The sequence below is a fragment of the Ambystoma mexicanum genome, unplaced genomic scaffold (assembly GCF_040938575.1).
Source record: "Ambystoma mexicanum isolate Mex_15411 unplaced genomic scaffold, UKY_AmexF1_1 Mex_scaf1, whole genome shotgun sequence".
Lineage (NCBI taxonomy): Eukaryota > Metazoa > Chordata > Amphibia > Caudata > Ambystomatidae > Ambystoma > Ambystoma mexicanum.
In genome coordinates, this window is record NW_027182324.1 from 5,086,746 (window position 1) to 5,108,678 (window position 21,933).

General features: G+C 43.7%; 3 non-coding genes across 3 annotated transcripts; 2 read left to right on the forward strand and 1 right to left on the reverse strand.

Moving 5' to 3' along the window:
- Positions 1-2,306: 2,306 nt before the first annotated feature.
- TRNAT-AGU (transfer RNA threonine (anticodon AGU)) lies at positions 2,307-2,380 on the forward strand. The gene has a single exon. It is a non-coding gene; the product is annotated as a tRNA-Thr (tRNA).
- Positions 2,381-3,147: 767 nt separating this feature from the next.
- TRNAT-AGU (transfer RNA threonine (anticodon AGU)) lies at positions 3,148-3,221 on the forward strand. The gene has a single exon. It is a non-coding gene; the product is annotated as a tRNA-Thr (tRNA).
- Positions 3,222-16,181: 12,960 nt separating this feature from the next.
- TRNAT-UGU (transfer RNA threonine (anticodon UGU)) lies at positions 16,182-16,254 on the reverse strand. Its single transcript has one exon. It is a non-coding gene; the product is annotated as a tRNA-Thr (tRNA).
- Between the last annotated feature and the right edge of the window lie 5,679 nt (positions 16,255-21,933).

A 21,933-nucleotide genomic window follows, 5' to 3' on the forward strand; every position in this document is an offset into this window, starting at 1 on the left:
CAAGAACTCTGGACTCCACTACCTTAGAGTCATATTGCCCAAGGTTGCGATGCCATCAGAAATAGCACATATTAGAATGAGCAATTCATATTTCCTGCTTAATTTTTTGTAAAAGAAGCACCGAACCCTGGACCCTCAGATTAAAAGTCTGATGCTCTACCAACTGAGCTATCCAAGCACAGGGATCACTGCCCATTTGAAACTTGATTTTCACTCTACAGCACCTCCATACATGGCTACCTCACTGGTCAATAAAGGAAATGAATTACTAGTGCATTACACACATTTTGACACTGGAGACATAACTTTTTCAGTCATTCCGTATCCAGATATAGAGATTTGCAGCATCTAGGACTTTAATGGTCACCCACTTACGGATTTGAATGTTTTGCCACATTCATGAGTGCAAACTTGCTCCCCAGTAAAGACGAACATGTGCTCCTCAATGCACACCCTGGGCAATGCAGTCCACTCTAAATCAACAATTAATGACATGCTCGTTTTGTGCAATGGAGTTTCAGTCAATTGGAAAACATTTTGAAAAGTTATATTGCAACAGAAGCCCAGCCTTAAAAAAAGTGGATTTCACATCTAAATGATTACATGTTGAAGGAAAGGAGGCCAGTTGCAAAAAAGGTGCTGTGGCTTAGTTGGTCAAAGCTCCTGTCTAGTAAACAGGAGGTCCTGAGTTTGAATCTCAGCAGCACCTCTCTGCTTTTTTTTCGACCAATCTGTCTCCCCAATATTAAAACTTTGTACAAAGCTTGCTATTTCATGCTATTTAGTAGCACAGTAAGGCTTGAAATGTTGGCAAAGCATCCAAGAACTCTGGACTCCACTACCTTAGAGTCATATTGCCCAAGGTTGCGATGCCATCAGAAATAGCACATATTAGAATGAGCAATTCATATTTCCTGCTTAATTTTTTGTAAAAGAAGCACAGGTACGTCTGAACAGGGACTTGAACCCTGGGCCCTCAGATTAAAAGTCTGATGCTCTACCGACTGAGCTATCCAGGCACAAGGATCACTGCCTATTTGAAACTTGATTTTCACTCTACAGCACCTCCATACATGGCTACCTCACTGGTCAATAAAGGAAATTAATTACTAGTGCATTACACACTTTTTGACACTGGAGACATAACTTTTTTCAGTCATTCCGTATCCAGATATAGAGATTTGCAGCATCTAGGACTTTAATGGTCACCCACTTACGGATTTGAATGTTTTGCAACATTCATGAGTGCAAACTTGCTCCCCAGTAAAGACGAACATGTGCTCCTCAATGCACACACTGGGCAATGCAGTCCGCTCTAAATCGACGATTAATGACATGCTCGTTTTGTGCAATGGAGTTTCAGTCAATTGGAAAACATTTTGAAAAGTTATATTGCAACAGAAGCCCAGCCTTAAAAAAAGTGGATTTCACTTCTAAATGATTACATGAGGAAGGAAAGGAGACCAGATGCAAAAAAAGGTGCTTGGCTTAGTTGGTTTAGTAAACAGGAGGTCCTGAGGTCGAATCTCAGCAACGCCTCTCTGCTTTTTTTTTCGACCAATCTGTCTCCCCAATATTAAAACTTTGTACAAAGATTGCTATTTCATGCTATTTAGAAGCACAGTCAGGCTTGAAATGTTGGCAAAGCATCCAAGAACTCTGGACTCCACTACCTTAGAGTCATATTGCCCAAGGTTGCGATGCCATCAGAAATAGCACATATTAGAATGAGCAATTCATATTTCCTGCTTAATTTTTTGTAAAAGAAGCACCGGTACGCCTGAACAGGGACTTGAACCCTGGGCCCTCAGATTAAAAGTCTGATGCTCTACCGACTGAGCTATCCAGACACAAGGATCACTGCTATTTGAAACTTGATTTTCACTCTACAGCACCTCCATACATGGCTACCTCACTGGTCAATAAAGTAAATGAATTACTAGTGCATTACACACATTTTGACACTGGAGACATAACTTTTTTCAGTCATTCCGTATCCAGATATAGAGATTTGCAGCATCTAGGACTTTAATGTTCACCCACTTTCGGATTTGAATGTTTTGCCACATTCATGAGTGCAAACTTGCTCCCCAGTAAAGACGAACATGTGCTCCTCAATGCACACACTGGGCAATGCAGTCCACTCTAAATCGACGATTAATGACATGCTCGTTTTGTGCAATGGAGTTTCAGTCAATTGGAAAACATTTTGAAAAGTTATATTGCAACAGAAGCCCAGCCTTAAAAAAGTGGATTTCACTTCTAAATGATTACATGAGGAAGGAAAGGAGAACAGATGCAAAAAAGGTGCTGTGGCTTAGTTGGTTAAAGCGCCTGTCTAGTAAACAGGAGATCCTGAGTTCGAATCTCAGCAGCGCCTGTCTGCTTTTTTTCGACCAATCTGTCTCCCCAATATTAAAACTTTGTACAAAGATTGCTATTTCATGCTATTTAGAAGCACAGTAAGGCTTGAAATGTTGGCAAAGCATACAAGAACTCTGGACTCCACTACCTTAGAATCATATTGCCCAAGGTTGCGATGCCATCAGAAATAGCACATATTAGAATGAGCAATTCATATTTCCTGCTTAATTTTTTGTAAAAGAAGCACAGGTACGCCTGAACAGGGACTTGAACCCTGGACCCTCAGATTAAAAGTCTGATGCTCTACCGACTGAGCTATCCAGGCACAGGGATCACTGCCCATTTGAAACTTGATTTTCACTCTACAGCACCTCCATACATGGCTACCTCACTGGTCAATAAAGGAAATGAATTACTAGTGCATTACACACATTTTGACACTGGAGACATATCTTTTTTCAGTCATTCCGTATCCAGATATAGAGATTTGCAGCATCTAGGACTTTAATGTTCACCCACTTACGGATTTGAATGTTTTGCCACATTCATGAGTGCAAACTTGCTCCCCAGTAAAGACGAACATGTGCTCCTCAATGCACACACTGGGCAATGCAGTCCACTCTAAATCGACGATTAATGACATGCTCGTTTTGTGCAATGGAGTTTCAGTCAATTGGAAAACATTTTGAAAAGTTATATTGCAACAGAAGCCCAGCCTTAAAAAAAGTGGATTTCACATCTAAATGATTACATGTTGAAGGAAAGGAGGCCAGATGCAAAAAAGGTGCTGTGGCTTAGTTGGTCAAAGCGCCTGTCTAGTAAACAGGAGATCCTGAGTTCGAATCTCAGCAGCGCCTGTCTGCTTTTTTTTCGACCAATCTGTCTCCCCAATATTAAAACTTTGTACAAAGATTGCTATTTCATGCTATTTAGAAGCACAGTAAGGCTTGAAATGTTGGCAAAGCATACAAGAACTCTGGACTCCACTACCTTAGAATCATATTGCCCAAGGTTGCGATGCCATCAGAAATAGCAAATATTAGAATGAGCAATTCATATTTCCTGCTTAATTTTTTGTAAAAGAAGCAAAGGTACGCTCGAACAGGGACTTGAACCCTGGACCCTCAGATTAAAAGTCTGATGCTCTACCGACTGAGCTATCCGGGCACATGGATTTCTGCCTATTTCAAACTTGATTTTCACTCTACAGCACCACCATACATGGCTACCTCACTGGTCAATAAAGGAAATGAATTACTAGTGCATTACACACATTTTGACACTGGAGACATACCTTTTTTCAGTCATTCCGTATCCAGGTATAGAGATTTGCAGCATGTAGGACTTTAATGGTCACCCACCCCACGGATTTGAATGTTTTGCCACATTCATGAGTGCAAACTTGCTTCCCAGTAAAGACGTACATGTGCTCCTCAATGCACACACTGGGCAATGCAGTCCACTCTAAATCGTCGATTACTGACATGCTCGTTTTGTGTAATGGAGTTTCAGTCAATTGGAAAACATTTTGAAAAGTTATATTGCAACAGAAGCCCAGCCTTAAAAAAAGTGGATTTCACTTCTAAATGATTACACGAGGAAGGAAAGGAGATCAGGTGCAAAAAAGGTGCTGTGGCTTAGTTGGTTAAAGCGCCTGTCTAGTAAACAGGAGATCCTGAGTTTGAATCTCAGCAGCGCCTCTCTGCTTTTTTTTTTCAACCAATCTGTCTCCTCAATATTAAAACTTTGTACAAAGATTGCTATTTCATGCTATTTAGAAGCACAGTCATGCTTGAAATGTTGGCAAAGTATCCAAGAACTCTGGACTCCACTACCTCAGAGTCATATTGCCCAAGGTTGTGATGCCATCAGAAATAGCACACATTAGAATGAGCAATTCATATGTCCTACTTAATTTTTTGTAAAAGAAGCAAAGGTACGCCTGAACAGGGACTTGAACCCTGGACCCTCAGATTAAAAGTCTAATGCTCTACCACTGAGCTATCCAGGCACATGGATCTCTACCTATATGAAACTTGATTTTCACTCTACAGCACCTCCATACATGGCTACCTCACTGGTCAATAAAGGAAATGAATTACTAGTGCATTACATACATTTTGACACTGGAGACATAACTTTTTTCAGTCATTCCGTATCCAGATATAGAGATTTGCAGCATGTAGGACTTTAATGGTCACCCACCACACGGATTTGAATGTTTTGCCACATTCATGAGTGCAAACTTGCTCCCCAGTAAAGACGAACATGTGCTCCTCAATGCACACCCTGGGCAATGCAGTCCACTCTAAATCAACAATTAATGACATGCTCGTTTTGTGCAATGGAGTTTCAGTCAATTGGAAAACATTTTGAAAAGTTATATTGCAACAGAAGCCCAGCCTTAAAAAAAGTGGATTTCACTTCTAAATGATTACATGAGGAAGGAAAGGAGACCAGATGCAAAAAAGGTGCTGTGACTTAGTTGGTTAAAGCGCCTTTCTAGTAAACAGGAGATCCTGAGTTCGAATCTCAGCAGCGCCTCTCTGCTTTTTTTTCGACCAATCTGTCTCCCCAATATTAAAACTTTGTACAAAGATTGCTATTTCATGCTATTTAGAAGCACAGTAAGGCTTGAAATGTTGGCAAAGCATACAAGAACTCTGGACTCCACTACCTTAGAGTCATATTGCCCAAGGTTGCGATGCCATCAGAAATAGCACATATTAGAATGAGCAATTCATATTTCCTGCTTAATTTTTTGTAAAAGAAGCACAGGTACACCTGAACAGGGACTTGAACCCTGGACCCTCAGATTAAACGTCTGATGCTCTACCGACTGAGCTATCAAAGCACAGGGATCACTGCCCATTTGAAACTTGATTTTCACTCTACAGCACCTCCATACATTGCTACCTCACTGGTCAATAAAGGAAATGAATTACTAGTGCATTACACACATTTTGACACTGGAGACATAACTTTTTTCAGTCTTTCCGTCTCCAGATATAGAGATTTGCAGCATCTAGGACTGTAATGGTCACCGACTCACTGATTTGAATGTTTTGCCACATTCAAGAGTGTAAACTTGCTCCCCAGTAAAGACGAACATGTGCTCCTCAATTCACACACTGGGCAATGCAGTCCGCTCTAAATCGACGATTAATGACATGCTCGTTTTGTGCAATGGAGTTTCAGTCAATTGGAAAACATTTTGAAAAGTTATATTGCAACAGAAGCCCAGCCTTAAAAAAAGTGGATTTCACTTCTAAATGATTACACGAGGAAGGAAAGGAGACCAGACGCAAAAAAGGTGCTGTGGCTTAGTTGGTTAAAGCGCCTGTCTAGTAAACAGGAGTCCCTGAGTTTGAATCTCAGCAGCGCCTCTCTGCTTTTTTTTCGACCAATCTATCTCCCCAATATTAAAACTTTGTACAAAGATTGCTATTTCATGCTGTTAGGGAGAATTCTCTGTTTAGGCTGAATTTCCCTACCTAGTGAGTCCCCCAGCAGCTTTGCTGGATTTCTGGGGTTTCTTTTTTTCTCCTGCCAAGAGTGAGACTCTTTTACCCTCACTCTTGGACATGTTGAAGTGTGTTTTCTTGGTTAAACCTTGTGTTGAATGGGCTATGGGGTCTTTTACCCCATAGGGCCTCATGTATTTTTGTGATGTGGGTTACACAGCACCCTCTGTGCCGTGACCCAGGGGTGTCCTAGGGACTCCCCAACATAGACTCCATACCCTGGGACTGACTAATGTCTCCCAGGGCATGTAAAGTCACCAAAGACTTTGCTAGTCGTGAATCCTGAACAGAACCAGTACAAACCATCATATTGTGGACGTACTGGCTGGGGCAATTCGATTGCCCCAGGGTCTGTTAGTCGAGGGGGCACGTCTCCGTCCCCCCTGATCGAGTTTTGGCTGGTGGCAGTGGAAACTACGTTTTATATTCGACCGCGAATATTTTCCTATGGGATTTCCCATTGTTTTAGGCTAACACATTTAATTATTTATTTACGGTAGCCTTAAACATACCGCCGGTTTATATATTTATTTTTATAACTCCGGTTGGGACTTTTTGCCAAAACTTGATTCTAAAATGGCGTTGGTGTTCGCCTCTGTAACTCTGACCCAAAGTGGAGCCCTTTGTTCCACTTTTGGCGGGCTTCTCCACAGAAGCCCTCCAAAGTGGTGCCACTCTGTCTGGGGTACTTAGGAGGGGAGGAGGGGGATTTAGGCACCCTGGACTGAGTTACCTTGGTAACTCAAGTCGCACTCCGTCCCGATTGGCCCAAGTGGTGAGCCGGCCGGCTCACCACTTAGCATGTTTGAGTGACAGCTAGGCTGGGTGAATGGGGCTTTGCTGCATAAAAGCAGGGCTTTGGGGACTGGAACTTCAGAAGTCGCCACAGGACCAAGAATCCGACGAGGGAAGAGCTGAGCCGACCTGCTTCGACGACACCACCCGGTGGAGCCCTGCTGAACCGTCTCACCACTTTTCCCGACGACCGAGGAGAACTCTTAACGGAGTGGCTCCTTCCCTTGACTGGTGGGGACAACCAGTTTTCGCCTTCTTTTCGCTTCTCGAGGTATCTCGTGGCCGCCTTGCCAGTGCCAAGCACCCCGGCAACCGGAACCCCACCACTTTTACCCCAACCACGAAAGTCGGTACAACCCTTTAACCGGAGGACTCCGCGGCTGGTTTCTTCCCGGGCAGTGCAACGACCTTCTTCTTCTGCTCTTCAGCGAGAACTTCTTCTCCCCTGACCGACGTCGAGCCTTGCTGCCACTGCCTGGAACAACTGCCACCGCTGGAGGATCCTTTCCGCTTAAGGTACCGTGTTCCGCCTGGCTTCCCTTGCTACCGACTGTACGGGGTAGATTTAGCCCCCGGCTTTCGACCCTGGGAGTGCCTGGGACACCCTGGCTAAACTTTCTAAACCACTCTAAACTCTTTCTAACTCTTTGCAAGACTTTGAATCCCTAATAACAGTGTGATCTTGGGCACATTTTCGCTCCGGCTACTCTAAGAGTGGGCCCTGCCTAGTGACTTTTGCTCACCTGTGACTTTGTGTTTCTTTGAGCCTATTGCAAGTGTTCTGGACCTTAGAGTGGTGTGTTTAACCCATTTCTGTTTCTTTTTATCCCTTCCTTAAACCTACTAAAGTGTCATCTAACGTTAAGCGCTCACCTCTGTTTTAATTATGTGGAGTTAACTTAGAGTTGTCTAGATAGGAGTAAGGGTTGAAACTGCTTTCATTATAACTGTGTTTTAAGTGTTTTTACTATACTTTGCTAGAGTGTTTTCAACTTATGTGTTCTTAAAAAATAAAATAACTATATACTTTTGAAACCAAGCTCTGGTCAGTGTTTGCTTGTGCTATTGTGTCTGAGTACATATTGTGTATACTTTGCATACTGCCTAACTCTTCTTGAGGGAAGTCTGACTGCTCAGCCACAGCTACCAGGTAAATCTGGGTGGTGCGGACTGCTACCAAGTGGGTTTACTGCTATACCTGTAGTCTTAAATCTTTTGCAGTGTTCCCCAAGGGAACTGCACAGGTTTCTGCCTAACACTGGTGTACAGCGGTGGGATTTGTATTGAGTATACATTTTATTGTGCTTTAGATACCTTAGTGCAACTAACCACAAAGCTTAGCACTGTAAAAGTAATCCTCTAACATGTCAGTTATAGAAAGCTATAGTCAAGAGTCCCTTGCAGCCAAAACTGCTGATTGTTTAAGAGTGCTCTGTAAACATAAGGATCTCCTGACTAAGGGCAAGAAAATGGAGCTGATTGAAAGATTGTTGGCTAACCAAAGTCTGGGTGATGGTTCAGAGGAACCTACCACTCCAGCAACTGTAGATGACAGTATTGAAGTTAACATGGAGCAAAATGTTGATGATTCTGAGGAAGAGTCAGAAGAGGAGGGTGAGGCTGTTGTAACTGTCCCCCCTAGGCCTCTGCCTGCTCTACCTGCTGTACCTACTGGACCTTTACCAGGTCCCACATTTAGTCCTCAGTACTTTGAACTGGAGAAAATGAAGCTAGAATTGGAGTATAAGAAACTTAATGCTCAAACTGACAAAGAACTAAGGCTAAGGGAAATGGAGCTCAAGTATGACTTAGAAATGAAGAAATTATCTGTTGAGAATGTTTCTCTCTCTGGCTCCTCTAGAAGTTCCAGTCCTAAAAGACCCCGGATGCCTAAAGAATTGATTGGTATGTATGAGCCTAAGTTGGATGTGTTGGATTGGTTGTCTCTGTTTGAATATAATCATGGGCTCCAGAACATCACAGGAAATGACTTACTCACCTGGTTGTTCTCTAGGCTTCCCCCTGTTGCAACTGATGTGGTAATGGAGATGGGGGAGGAGGATAGGAAGGACTATGAATGTGTGAAACTAGCTTTGATAGCTAGGTTTGGGAAGACCCCTTCCCAGTATCTTAAGAGGTTTAGGAACCTCAAAAAGCATGATGGTACCCCTTGGGCTACCTGGGTGAGTGAATGTTTGAAAAACTTAGAGGGATGGATTAAGGGTTACAAGGTGAACACTTATGAAGGTATGAAGAATTTGTTTATGTTGGAGACTATTTATGATGCCTGCTCTCCTGAGCTCAGACAACACTTGGCTGATTCCAGGGAATTGGATTCCCGGAAACTAGCTAAGGCTGCTGACTTGTGGGTTGCCAACAGGGCCACTCACAAGGATTCTGGGGTAACTCAGAAGAAGGATGGGGAGAAACAGTCTAAAAAGGACTCCAAAGAGAATTCTAATACTACAAATTCCAAAGAGGGCCCCAAACAAAACTATAAGGGTAAGCCACAAGGGAAACCAAATCAGGTTAGTGTACCTCCTGGTCCCAGACCAGAAGGAGGTCAGAACAAGCCTCCATTCCAGCGAGCCTTTGGCTCATGCTTTGTTTGTAAGGCTACTGACCATGTGAAAGGAGATCCCAGATGTAAGGGTAAACCTTCAGGGGTCCAGCTTGCCTCCTTAGCCTTCGCTCCAGAAGAGGAAGTACATATGGCAAGTGGAAACTTTCTATTACTAGCTGATGAACCCACTGGAGTCTCAGCTAGTGTTTCTTTAGTCTCTCTGGGGTTGTGGGAACAACAGAATTTAGATGTCTATAACTCTATCCCAGATAATACTAAAGAGTATTATAAGGACAGTGTCCAGGTGAATGGTCAGGAGACCCCTGCCATTAGGGACACTGGAGCCAGCATAACTGTGGTGGATGAATCGTTTTTCAAGGCAGAGGATGTTGCTAAGGCACACAAATGCCTCACCAAGTTAGCTGGTGGGCCTGTGCAGATGTGTCCCCAGTTACCAGTTCTCATCCAATGTAATGATATGGCTGTAAAAATACCTGTCAGTGTACAATGTGAAGTGCCAGGTAGGGTTCTGTTGGGTAATGACCTCAAAGCTCTTGGAGTTGTATCTCATACCCCCAGACCTCCTAGCAAAAGGTTCCAGGAACTCACAAAACCTGCAAGAGAGAAAACCCTGAGAGGGTTATCTCAGGAGATGATGACAGAAATCACTCCTCTCCCACTGGAGCAACTTACTGCAGTAACTACCAGATCAGGAGCAAAGGGGCAACCCAAGACTCCTAGGAAAAAGCCAGCAGCAAGCACTCCAGTGCTTCCAACAAGGACTTCCCCTAGGTTGTCCAAAGTTACACCTGTAACTCCACCTCCAGCTGAGGCTGAGAGGGAGGTACAACCCTGTGTGGTTGAGCTAGACTCTGAGGAAGAGCTAGAAGGAGGCCCCAACCTTATTGGAGATTTGGACCCTGAGGACCATCCTGAGCTGCAGTCTTTACTGGCAGAAGGTGGGCCTAGCAGGGCAGCTTTTCGTAAGGGGCAAAGAGAATGTCCAACTCTGGAAGGTCTCCGCCACCAGGCAGCTTCTCAAGCTGATGGGCAAGAGCCTGGGAAGTATAGGTTGCACTGGGAAGATGGCCTCTTCTACAGTGAACCCACTGAGTCTGAACCTGGAGACTACAAACGCCTTGTAGTCCCACAAGAGAACAGACAACAGTTCTTACAACTAGCCCATGAGATACCTTTGGCTGGTCACTTGAGTTTCAAGAAGACCAAGGAAAGGCTCTCACTCTACTTTTATTGGCCAAAGATGGGGGCTGAAGTAGATAGATATTGTAAGAGCTGCCATACCTGCCAGACTTCTGGTAAGGTTGGTTCCAAGAATGTGGCACCTTTAGTGCCTCTCCCAGTTGTGGGAGTCCCATTTGAGAGGGTAGGGATTGACATTGTTGGTCCCCTTGATCCTCCAACCTCCTCAGGCAACAGGTTTATACTTGTTGTAGTAGACCATGCTACTAGGTACCCTGAGGCAATTCCTATGAGGACTGTTACAGCTCCGGCTGTGGCTAAGGCCCTCCTTGGTATTTTTACCAGGGTTGGGTTTCCTAAGGAGGTAATCTCTGACAGGGGGTCAAACTTTATGTCCCACTACATGAAAGCCATGTGGAAAACCTGTGGAGTTACCTACAAGTTCTCAACCGCATACCACCCTCAGACCAACGGGTTGGTTGAAAGGTTTAACAGAACCATGAAGAGCATGATAGGTGCTTTAGAAGAACCCCTTAAGAAAAAGTGGGACCTTCTACTGCCATGCCTTCTCTTTGCTTATAGAGAAGTCCCTCAGGAGGGAGTAGGTTATTCTCCCTTTGAGCTTCTCTATGGCCATCCCGTCAGAGGTCCATTGGCCCTGATTAAGGAGGGATTGGAAGGTGCTCCTCCCCTCAAGCCAGTCAGAGTGACTGACTATGTGATAGGTCTCCAGAGGAGAATGTCACACATGATGGCAGAAGCAAGTGACAACTTGAAAGCTGGTCAAGCCCTGGTCAAACCTTGGCACGACCAGAAGGCTAACATGGTTGAGTTTACTCAAGACCAGCTAGTTCTAGTTATGCTCCCAACAAGGCAGAGGGCCTTGCAAGACAAATGGATGGGACCCTTCAAGGTTGTGGGAAAACTTGGAGAGGTCAACTATCTGGTGGATCTGGGCAGACCCAGGGAAGCTCCTAGAGTCTTCCACACCAACCGACTAAAAGCATACATCTCCAGACCTGATGTAGGAGCCTTGCTTCTAGCTTCAGCTGCAGAGGAGGAAGAGAGTGAATCTCTCCCTGATCTCCTCAGAGGTGTGCCTTTAGATGAAAAAGTTGAAGGAGTCAATCTCTCTTCAGACCTGACACCTGAGCAACAAGAGGAGTGCAAATCTATGTTAAATCAGTTTGCCTCCCTGTTCTCACTGTCACCAGGCTTGACCCCTTGGGGCCAGCATGAGATACTCACTGGTGACTGTCCGCCAGTCAAAAGCAGAGGATACAGAATGTCAGAACATATCAGAGCCCACATCAAAGGAGAGGTCAAGAAGATGCTTGATCTCGGGGTAATAGAGCCCTCTACTAGTCCATGGTCTAGCCCAGTTGTGTTAGTACCAAAGGCAGGATCCAAAGACTTGAGATTCTGTGTGGACTATAGAGCTCTAAATGCAGTCACCAAGACTGATGCCCACCCTTTGCCCAGGACAGATGAGTTGGTGGATAAACTTGGTGCAGCCAAGTACCTCAGCACATTTGACCTGACGTCAGGCTATTGGCAAATAGCCCTGACAGACCATGCCAAGGAGAAAACTGCATTTTCAACCCCAGTTGGCTTGTACCAGTTTAAGGTCATGCCTTTTGGACTAAAAAATGCACCTGCCACATTCCAAAGGATGGTGAACCAGGTTCTGGCTGGGATGGAAGATTTCTGCATGGCATACTTGGATGACATTGCAGTCTTCAGCCACTCCTGGGAAGAACATGTGAACCACCTAGGACATGTGTTGCAGGCTCTGGAACAGGCCCATTTGACAATCAAAGCCAGTAAGTGCCAGATTGGTCAAAGTAAAGTGGTCTACCTTGGACATGAGGTAGGAGGTGGAGAAATAAGGCCTTTGCCCAGCAAGATTGAAGCTGTGCAAAATTGGACAACACCAACTACTCAAACCCAAGTGAGAGCTTTTCTAGGCCTCACTGGATATTACAGGAATTTCATTGAGAACTATGGGACCATAGCTTCTCCACTGAATGTAATCTCCTCTCCCAAATTCCCTAAAAAGGTAAAATGGAATGAGGAGTGCAATCAGGCCTTTGAAAAACTGAAGAGAGCTCTTTGCCAAGCTCCAGTATTGAGAGCCCCGGACTACCACCAACCTTTCATTGTACAAACTGATGCTTCCAATGTAGGTATAGGTGCAGTTCTAAGCCAACTGGATGAGAAGGGTAGGGAGCACCCCATTTGCTTCATCAGTAGGAAACTGAAGGATCCTGAGACAAGGTGGGCAACTATCGAAAGAGAATGCTTTGCTATTGTGTGGGCACTGAAGAAGTTTAGGCCATACTTGTATGGTTCTACTTTTGTTATTCAGACTGACCACCAACCCTTGAGATGGTTAATGCAAATGAAAGGGGAAGATCCAAAACTATTGAGATGGTCAATCTGCCTGCAAGGGTTTGATTTCACCATTGAGCACAGGTCAGGGTGTCACCATCAAAATGCTGATGGACTCTCTAGGATGTATATCATCGACTAGAAGTATGAGGTTCATCCAGGAGTGGATTAAATCCTCCTGTCCCTTAGTCTGGGGGGGGCGAGTGTTAGGGAGAATTCTCTGTTTAGGCTGAATTTCCCTACCTAGTGAGTCCCCCAGCAGCTTTGCTGGATTTCTGGGGTTTCTTTTTTTCTCCTGCCAAGAGTGAGACTCTTTTACCCTCACTCTTGGACATGTTGAAGTGTGTTTTCTTGGTTAAACCTTGTGTTGAATGGGCTATGGGGTCTTTTACCCCATAGGGCCTCATGTATTTTTGTGATGTGGGTTACACAGCACCCTCTGTGCCGTGACCCAGGGGTGTCCTAGGGACTCCCCAACATAGACTCCATACCCTGGGACTGACTACTGTCTCCCAGGGCATGTAAAGTCACCAAAGACTTTGCTAGTCGTGAATCCTGAACAGAACCAGTACAAACCATCATATTGTGGACGTACTGGCTGGGGCAATTCGATTGCCCCAGGGTCTGTTAGTCGAGGGGGCACGTCTCCGTCCCCCCTGATCGAGTTTTGGCTGGTGGCAGTGGAAACTACGTTTTATATTCGACCGCGAATATTTTCCTATGGGATTTCCCATTGTTTTAGGCTAACACATTTAATTATTTATTTACGGTAGCCTTAAACATACCGCCGGTTTATATATTTATTTTTATAACTCCGGTTGGGACTTTTTGCCAAAACTTGATTCTAAAATGGCGTTGGTGTTCGCCTCTGTAACTCTGACCCAAAGTGGAGCCCTTTGTTCCACTTTTGGCGGGCTTCTCCACAGAAGCCCTCCAAAGTGGTGCCACTCTGTCTGGGGTACTTAGGAGGGGTGGAGGGGGATTTAGGCACCCTGGACTGAGTTACCTTGGTAACTCAAGTCGCACTCCGTCCTGATTGGCCCAAGTGGTGAGCCGGCCGGCTCACCACTTAGCATGTTTGAGTGACAGCTAGGCTGGGTGAATGGGGGTTTGCTGCATAAAAGCAGGGCTTTGGGGACTGGAACTTCAGAAGTCGCCACAGGACCAAGAATCCGACGAGGGAAGAGCTGAGCCGACCTGCTTCGACGACACCACCCGGTGGAGCCCTGCTGAACCGTCTCACCACTTTTCCCGACGACCGAGGAGAACTCTTAACGGAGTGGCTCCTTCCCTTGACTGGTGGGGACAACCAGTTTTCGCCTTCTTTTCGCTTCTCGAGGTATCTCGTGGCCGCCTTGCCAGTGCCAAGCACCCCGGCAACCGGAACCCCACCACTTTTACCCCAACCACGAAAGTCGGTACAACCCTTTAACCGGAGGACTCCGCGGCTGGTTTCTTCCCGGGCAGTGCAACGACCTTCTTCTTCTGCTCTTCAGCGAGAACTTCTTCTCCCCTGACCGACGTCGAGCCTTGCTGCCACTGCCTGGAACAACTGCCACCGCTGGAGGATCCTTTCCGCTTAAGGTACCGTGTTCCGCCTGGCTTCCCTTGCTACCGACTGTACGGAGTAGATTTAGCCCCCGGCTTTCGACCCTGGGAGTGCCTGGGACACCCTGGCTAAACTTTCTAAACCACTCTAAACTCTTTCTAACTCTTTGCAAGACTTTGAATCCCTAATAACAGTGTGATCTTGGGCACATTTTCGCTCCGGCTACTCTAAGAGTGGGCCCTGCCTAGTGACTTTTGCTCACCTGTGATTTTGTGTTTCTTTGAGCCTATTGCAAGTGTTCTGGACCTTAGAGTGGTGTGTTTAACCCATTTCTGTTTCTTTTTATCCCTTCCTTAAACCTACTAGAGTGTCATCTAACGTTAAGCGCTCACCTCTGTTTTAATTATGTGGAGTTACCTTAGAGTTGTCTAGATAGGAGTAAGGGTTGAAACTGCTTTCATTATAACTGTGTTTTAAGTGTTTTTACTATACTTTGCTAGAGTGTTTTCAACTTATGTGTTCTTAAAAAATAAAATAACTATATACTTTTGAAACCAAGCTCTGGTCAGTGTTTGCTTGTGCTATTGTGTCTGAGTACATATTGTGTATACTTTGCATACTGCCTAACTCTTCTTGAGGGAAGTCTGACTGCTCAGCCACAGCTACCAGGTAAATCTGGGTGGTGCGGACTGCTACCAAGTGGGTTTACTGCTATACCTGTAGTCTTAAATCTTTTGCAGTGTTCCCCAAGGGAACTGCACAGGTTTCTGCCTAACACATGCTATTTAGAAGCACAGTCAGGCTTGAAATGTTGGTAAAGCATCAAAGAACTCTGGACTCCACTACCTTAGAGTCATATTGCCCAAGGTTGCGATGCCATCAGAAATAGCACATATTAGAATGAGCAATTCATATTTCCTGCTTAATTTTCTTTAAAAGAAGCAATGGTACACTCGAACAGGGACTTGAACCCTGGACCCTCAGATTAAAAGTCTGATGCTCTACCGACTGAGCTATCCGGGCACATGGATTTCTGCCTATTTCAAACTTGATTTTCACTCTACAGCACCACCATACATGGCTACCTCACTGGTCAATAAAGGAAATGAATTACTAGTGCATTACACACATTTTGACACTAGAGACATAACTTTTTTCAGTCATTCCGTATCCAGATATAGAGATTTGCAGCATGTAGGACTTTAATGGTCACCCACCCCACGGATTTGAATGTTTTGCCACATTCATGAGTGCAAACTTGCTTCCCAGTAAAGACGTACATGTGCTCCTCAATGCACACACTGGGCAATGCAGTCCACTCTAAATCGTCGATTACTGACATGCTCGTTTTGTGTAATGGAGTTTCAGTCAATTGGAAAACATTTTGAAAAGTTATATTGCAACAGAAGCCCAGCCTTAAAAAAAGTGGATTTCACTTCTAAATGATTACACGAGGAAGGAAAGGAGATCAGATGCAAAAAAGGTGCTGTGGCTTAGTTGGTTAAAGCGCCTGTCTAGTAAACAGGAGATCCTGAGTTTGAATCTCAGCAGCGCCTCGCTGCTTTTTTTTTTCAACCAATCTGTCTCCTCAATATTAAAACTTTGTACAAAGATTGCTATTTCATGCTATTTAGAAGCACAGTCATGCTTGAAATGTTGGCAAAGTATCCAAGAACTCTGGACTCCACTACCTCAGAGTCATATTGCCCAAGGTTGTGATGCCATCAGAAATAGCACACATTAGAATGAGCAATTCATATGTCCTGCTTAATTTTTTGTAAAAGAAGCACAGGTACGCCTGAACAGGGACTTGAACCCTGGGCCCTCAGATTACAAGTCTGATGCTCTACCGACTGAGCTATCCAGACACAAGCATCACTGCTATTTGAAACTTGATTTTCACTCTACAGCACCTCCATACATGGCTACCTCACTGGTCAATAAAGGAAATTAATTACTAGTGCATTACACACTTTTTGACACTGGAGACATAACTTTTTTCAGTCATTCCGTATCCAGATATAGAGATTTGCAGCATCTAGGACTTTAATGGTCACCCACTTACGGATTTGAATGTTTTGCAACATTCATGAGTGCAAACCTGCTCCCCAGTAAAGACGAACATGTGCTCCTCAATGCACACACTGGGCAATGCAGTCCGCTCTAAATCGACGATTAATGACATGCTCGTTTTGTGCAATGGAGTTTCAGTCAATTGGAAAACATTTTGAAAAGTTATATTGCAACAGAAGCCCAGCTTTAAAAAAAGTGGATTTCACTTCTAAATGATTACATGAGGAAGGAAAGGAGACCAGATGCAAAAAAGGTGCTGTGGCTTAGTTGGTTAAAGCGCCTGTCTAGTAAACAAGAGGTCCTGAGTTCGAATCTCAGCAGCAACTCTCTGCTTTTTTTTTTCGACCAATCTGTCTCCCCAATATTAAAACTTTGTACAAAGATTGCTATTTCATGCTATTTAGAAGCACAGTCAATCTTGAAATGTTGGCAAAGCATCCAAGAACTCTGGACTCCACTACCTTAGAGTCATATTGCCCAAGGTTGCGATGCCATCAGAAATAGCACATATTAGAATGAGCAATTCATATTTCCTGCTTAATTTTTTGTAAAAGAAGCACAGGTACGCCTGAACAGGGACTTGAACCCTGGACCCTCAGATTAAAAGTCTGAGGCTCTACCGACTGAGCTATCCAGGCACAGGGATCACTGCCCATTTGAAACTTGATTTTCACTCTACAGCACCTCCATACATGGCTACCTCACTGGTCAATAAAGGAAATGAATTACTAGTGCATTACACACTTTTTGACACTGGAGACATAACTTTTTTCAGTCATTCCGTATCCAGATATAGAGATTTGCAGCATCTAGGACTTTAATGGTCACCCACTTACGGATTTGAATGTTTTGCAACATTCATGAGTGCAAACTTGCTCCCCAGTAAAGACGAACATGTGCTCCTAAATGCACACACTGGGCAATGCAGTCCGCTCTAAATCGACGATTAATGACATGCTCGTTTTGTGCAATGGAGTTTCAGTCAATTGGAAAACATTTTGAAAAGTTATATTGCAACAGAAGCACAGCCTTAAAAAAAGTGGATTTCACTTCTAAATGATTACATGAGGAAGGAAAGGAGACCAGATGCAAAAAAGGTGCTGTGGCTTAGTTGGTTAAAGCCCCTGTCTAGTAAACAGGAGGTCCTGAGTTTGAATCTCAGCAGCGCCTCTCTGCTTTTTTTTCGACCAATCTGTCTCCCCAATATTAAAACTTTGTACAAAGATTGCTATTTCATGCTATTTAGAAGAACAGTCAGGCTTGAAATGTTGGCAAAGCATCCAAGAACTCTGGTCTCCACTACCTTAGAGTCATATTGCCCAAGGTTGCAATGCCATCAGAAATAGCAAATATTAGAATGAGCAATTCATATTTCCTGCTTAATTTTTTGTAAAAGAAGCAAAGGTACGCCTGAACAGGGACTTGAACCCTGGACCCTCAGATTAAAAGTCTGATGCTCTACCGACTGAGCTAACCGGGAACAGCGATCACTGTTTATCTGAAACTTAATTTTCACTCTACAGCATCTCCATACATGGCTACATCACTGGCCAATAAAGGGCATGAATTACTAGTGCATTACACACATTTTGACACCGGAGACATACATTTTTTCAGTCATTCCGTATCCAGGTATAGAGATTTGCAGCATGTAGGACTTTAATGGTCACCCACCCCACGGATTTGAATGTTTTGCCACATTCATGAGTGCAAACCTGCTTCCCAGTAAAGACGTACATGTGCTCCTCAATGCACACACTGGGCAATGCAGTCCACTCTAAATCGTCGATTACTGACATGCTCGTTTTGTGTAATGGAGTTTCAGTGAATTGGAAAAAATTTTGAAATGTTATATTGCAACAGAAGCCCAGCCTTAAAAAAAGTGGATTTCACTTCTAAATGATTACACGAGGAAGGAAAGGAGATCAGATGCAAAAAAGGTGCTGTGGCTTAGTTGGTTAAAGCGCCTGTCTAGTAAACAGGAGATCCTGAGTTTGAATCTCAGCAGCGCCTCTCTGCTTTTTTTTTTCAACCAATCTGTCTCCTCAATATTAAAACTTTGTACAAAGATTGCTATTTCATGCTATTTAGAAGCACAGTCATGCTTGAAATGTTGGCAAAGTATACAAGAACTCTGGACTCCACTACCTCAGAGTCATATTGCCCAAGGTTGTGATGCCATCAGAAATAGCACACATTAGAATGAGCAATTCATATGTCCTGCTTAATTTTTTGTAAAAGAAGCAAAGGTACGCCTGAACAGGGACTTGAACCCTGGACCCTCAGATTAAAAGTCTAATGCTCTACCACTGAGCTATCCAGGCACAGGGATCACTGACCATTTGAAACTTGATTTTCACTCTACAGCACCTCCATACATGGCTACCTCACTGGTCAATAAGGGAAATGAATTACTAGTGCATTACACACATTATGACACTGGAGACATGACGTTTTTCAGTCATTCCATATCCAGATATAGAGATTTGCAGCATCTAGGACTTTAATGGTCACCCACTCACTGATTTGAATGTTTTGCCACATTCATGAGTGTAAACTTGCTCCCCAGTAAAGACGAACATGTGCTCCTCAATTCACACTCTGGGCAATGCAGTCCGCTCTAAATCGACGATTAATGACATGCTCGTTTTGTGCAATGGAGTTTCAGTCAATTGGAAAACATTTTGAAAAGTTATATTGCAACAGAAGCCCAGCCTTAAAAAAGTGGATTTCACTTCTAAATGATTACATGAGGAAGGAAAGGAGACCAGATGCAAAAAAGGAGCTGTGGCTTAGTTGGTTAAAGCGCCTGTCTAGTAAACAGGAGATCCTGAGTTCGAATATCAACAGCGCCTCTCTGCTTTTTTTTCAACCAATCTGTCTCCCCAATATTAAAACTTTGTACAAAGATTGCTATTTCATGCTATTTAGAAGCACAGTCAGGCTTGAAATGTTGGCAAAGCATCCAAGAACTCTGGACTCCACTACCTTAGAGTCATATTGCCCAAGGTTGCTATGCCATCAGAAATAGCACATATTAGAATGAGCAATTCATATTTCCTGCTTAATTTTTTGTAAAAGAAGCAAAGGTACACCCAAACAGGAACTTGAACCCTGGGCCCTCAGATTAAAAGTCTGATGCTCTACCGACTGAGCTATCCAGGCACAAGGATCACTGTCTATTTGAAACTTGATTTTCACTCTACAGCACCTCCATACATGGCTACCTCACTGGTCAATAAAGGAAATTAATTACTAGTGCATTACACACTTTTTGACACTGGAGACATAACTTTTTTCAGTCATTCCGTATCCAGATATAGAGATTTGCAGCATCTAGGACTTTAATGGTCACCCACTTACGGATTTGAATGTTTTGCAACATTCATGAGTGCAAACTTGCTCCCCAGTAAAGACGAACATGTGCTCCTCAATGCACACACTGGGCAATGCAGTCCGCTCTAAATCGACGATTAATGACATGCTCGTTTTGTGCAATGGAGTTTCAGTCAATTGGAAAACATTTTGAAAAGTTATATTGCAATAGAAGCCCAGCCTTAAAAAAAGTGGATTTCACTTCTAAATGATTACATGAGGAAGGATAGGAGACCAGATGCAAAAAAAGGTGCTTGACTTAGTTGGTTAAAGCGCCTGTCTAGTAAACAAGAGATCCTGAGTTTGAATCTCAGCAGCGCCTCTCTGCTTTTTTTTCGACCAATCTGTCTCCCCAATATTAAAACTTTGTACAAAGATTTCTATTTCATGCTATTTAGAAGCACAGTCAGGCTTGAAATGTCGGCAAAGCATCCAAGAACTCTGGACTCCACTACCTTAGAGTCATATTGCCCAAGGTTGCGATGCCATCAGAAATAGCACATATTAGAATGAGCAATTCATATTTCCTGCTTAATTTTTTGTAAAAGAAGCAAAGGTACGCCTGAACAGGGACTTGAACCCTGGACCCTCAGATTAAAAGTCTGATGCTCTACCGACTGAGCTATCCAGGCACAGGGATCACTGCCCATTTGAAACTTGATTTTCACTCTACAGCACCTCCATACATGGCTACCTCACTGGTCAATAAAGGAAATGAATTACTAGTGCATTACACACATTTTGAAACTGGAGACATAACTTTTTTCAGTCATTCCGTATCCAGATATAGAGATTTGCAGCATGTAGGACTTTAATGGTCACCCACCCCACGGATTTGAATGTTTTGCCACATTCATGAGTGCTAACTTGCTCCCCAGTAAAGACGTACATGTGCTCCTCAATGCACACACTGGGCAATGCAGTCCACTCTAAATCGTCGATTATTGACATGCTCGTTTTGTGCAATGGAGTTTCAGTCAATTGGAAAACATTTTGAAAAGTTATATTGCAACAGAAGCCCAGCCTTAAAAAAAGTGGATTTCACATCTAAATGATTACATGAGGAAGGAAAGGAGGCCAGATGCAAAAAAGGTGCTGTGGCTTAGTTGGTCAAAGCGCCTGTCTAGTAAACAGGAAGTCCTGAGTTTGAATCTCAGCGGCGCCTTTCTGCTTTTTTTTCGACCAATCTGTCTCCCCAATATTAAAACTTTGTACAAAGATTGCTATTTCATGCTATTTAGAAGCACAGTCAGGCTTGAAATGTTGGCAAAGCATCCAAGAACTCTGGACTCCATTACCTTAGAGTCATATTGCCCAAGGTTGCGATGCCATCAGAAATAGCACATATTAGAATGAGCAATTCATATTTCCTGCTTAATTTTTTGTAAAAGAAGCACAGGTACGCCTGAACAGGGACTTGAACCCTGGGCCCTCAAATTAAAAGTCTGATGCTCTACCGACTGAGCTATCCAGACACAAGGATCACTGCTATTTGAAACTTGATTTTCACTCTACAGCACCTCCATACATGGCTACCTCACTGGTCAATAAAGGAAATTAATTACTAGTGCATTACACACTTTTTGACACTGGAGACATAACTTTTTTCAGTCATTCCGTATCCAGATATAGAGATTTGCAGCATCTAGGACTTTAATGGTCACCCACTTACGGATTTGAATGTTTTGCAACATTCATGAGTGCAAACCTGCTCCCCAGTAAAGACGAACATGTGCTCCTCAATGCACACACTGGGCAATGCAGTCCGCTCTAAATCGATGATTAATGACATGCTCGTTTTGTGCAATGGAGTTTCAGTCAATTGGAAAACATTTTGAAAAGTTATATTGCAACAGAAGCCCAGCCTTAAAAAAGTGGATTTCACGTCTAAATGATTACATGAGGAAGGAAAGGAGACCAGATGCAAAAAAGGTGCTGTAGCTTAGTTGGTTAAAGCGCCTGTCTAGTAAACAGGAGATCCTGAGTTCGAATCTCAGCAGCGCCTGTCTGCTTTTTTTTCGACCAATCTGTCTCCCCAATATTAAAACTTTGTACAAAGATTGCTATTTCATGCTATTTAGAAGCACAGTCAGGCTTGA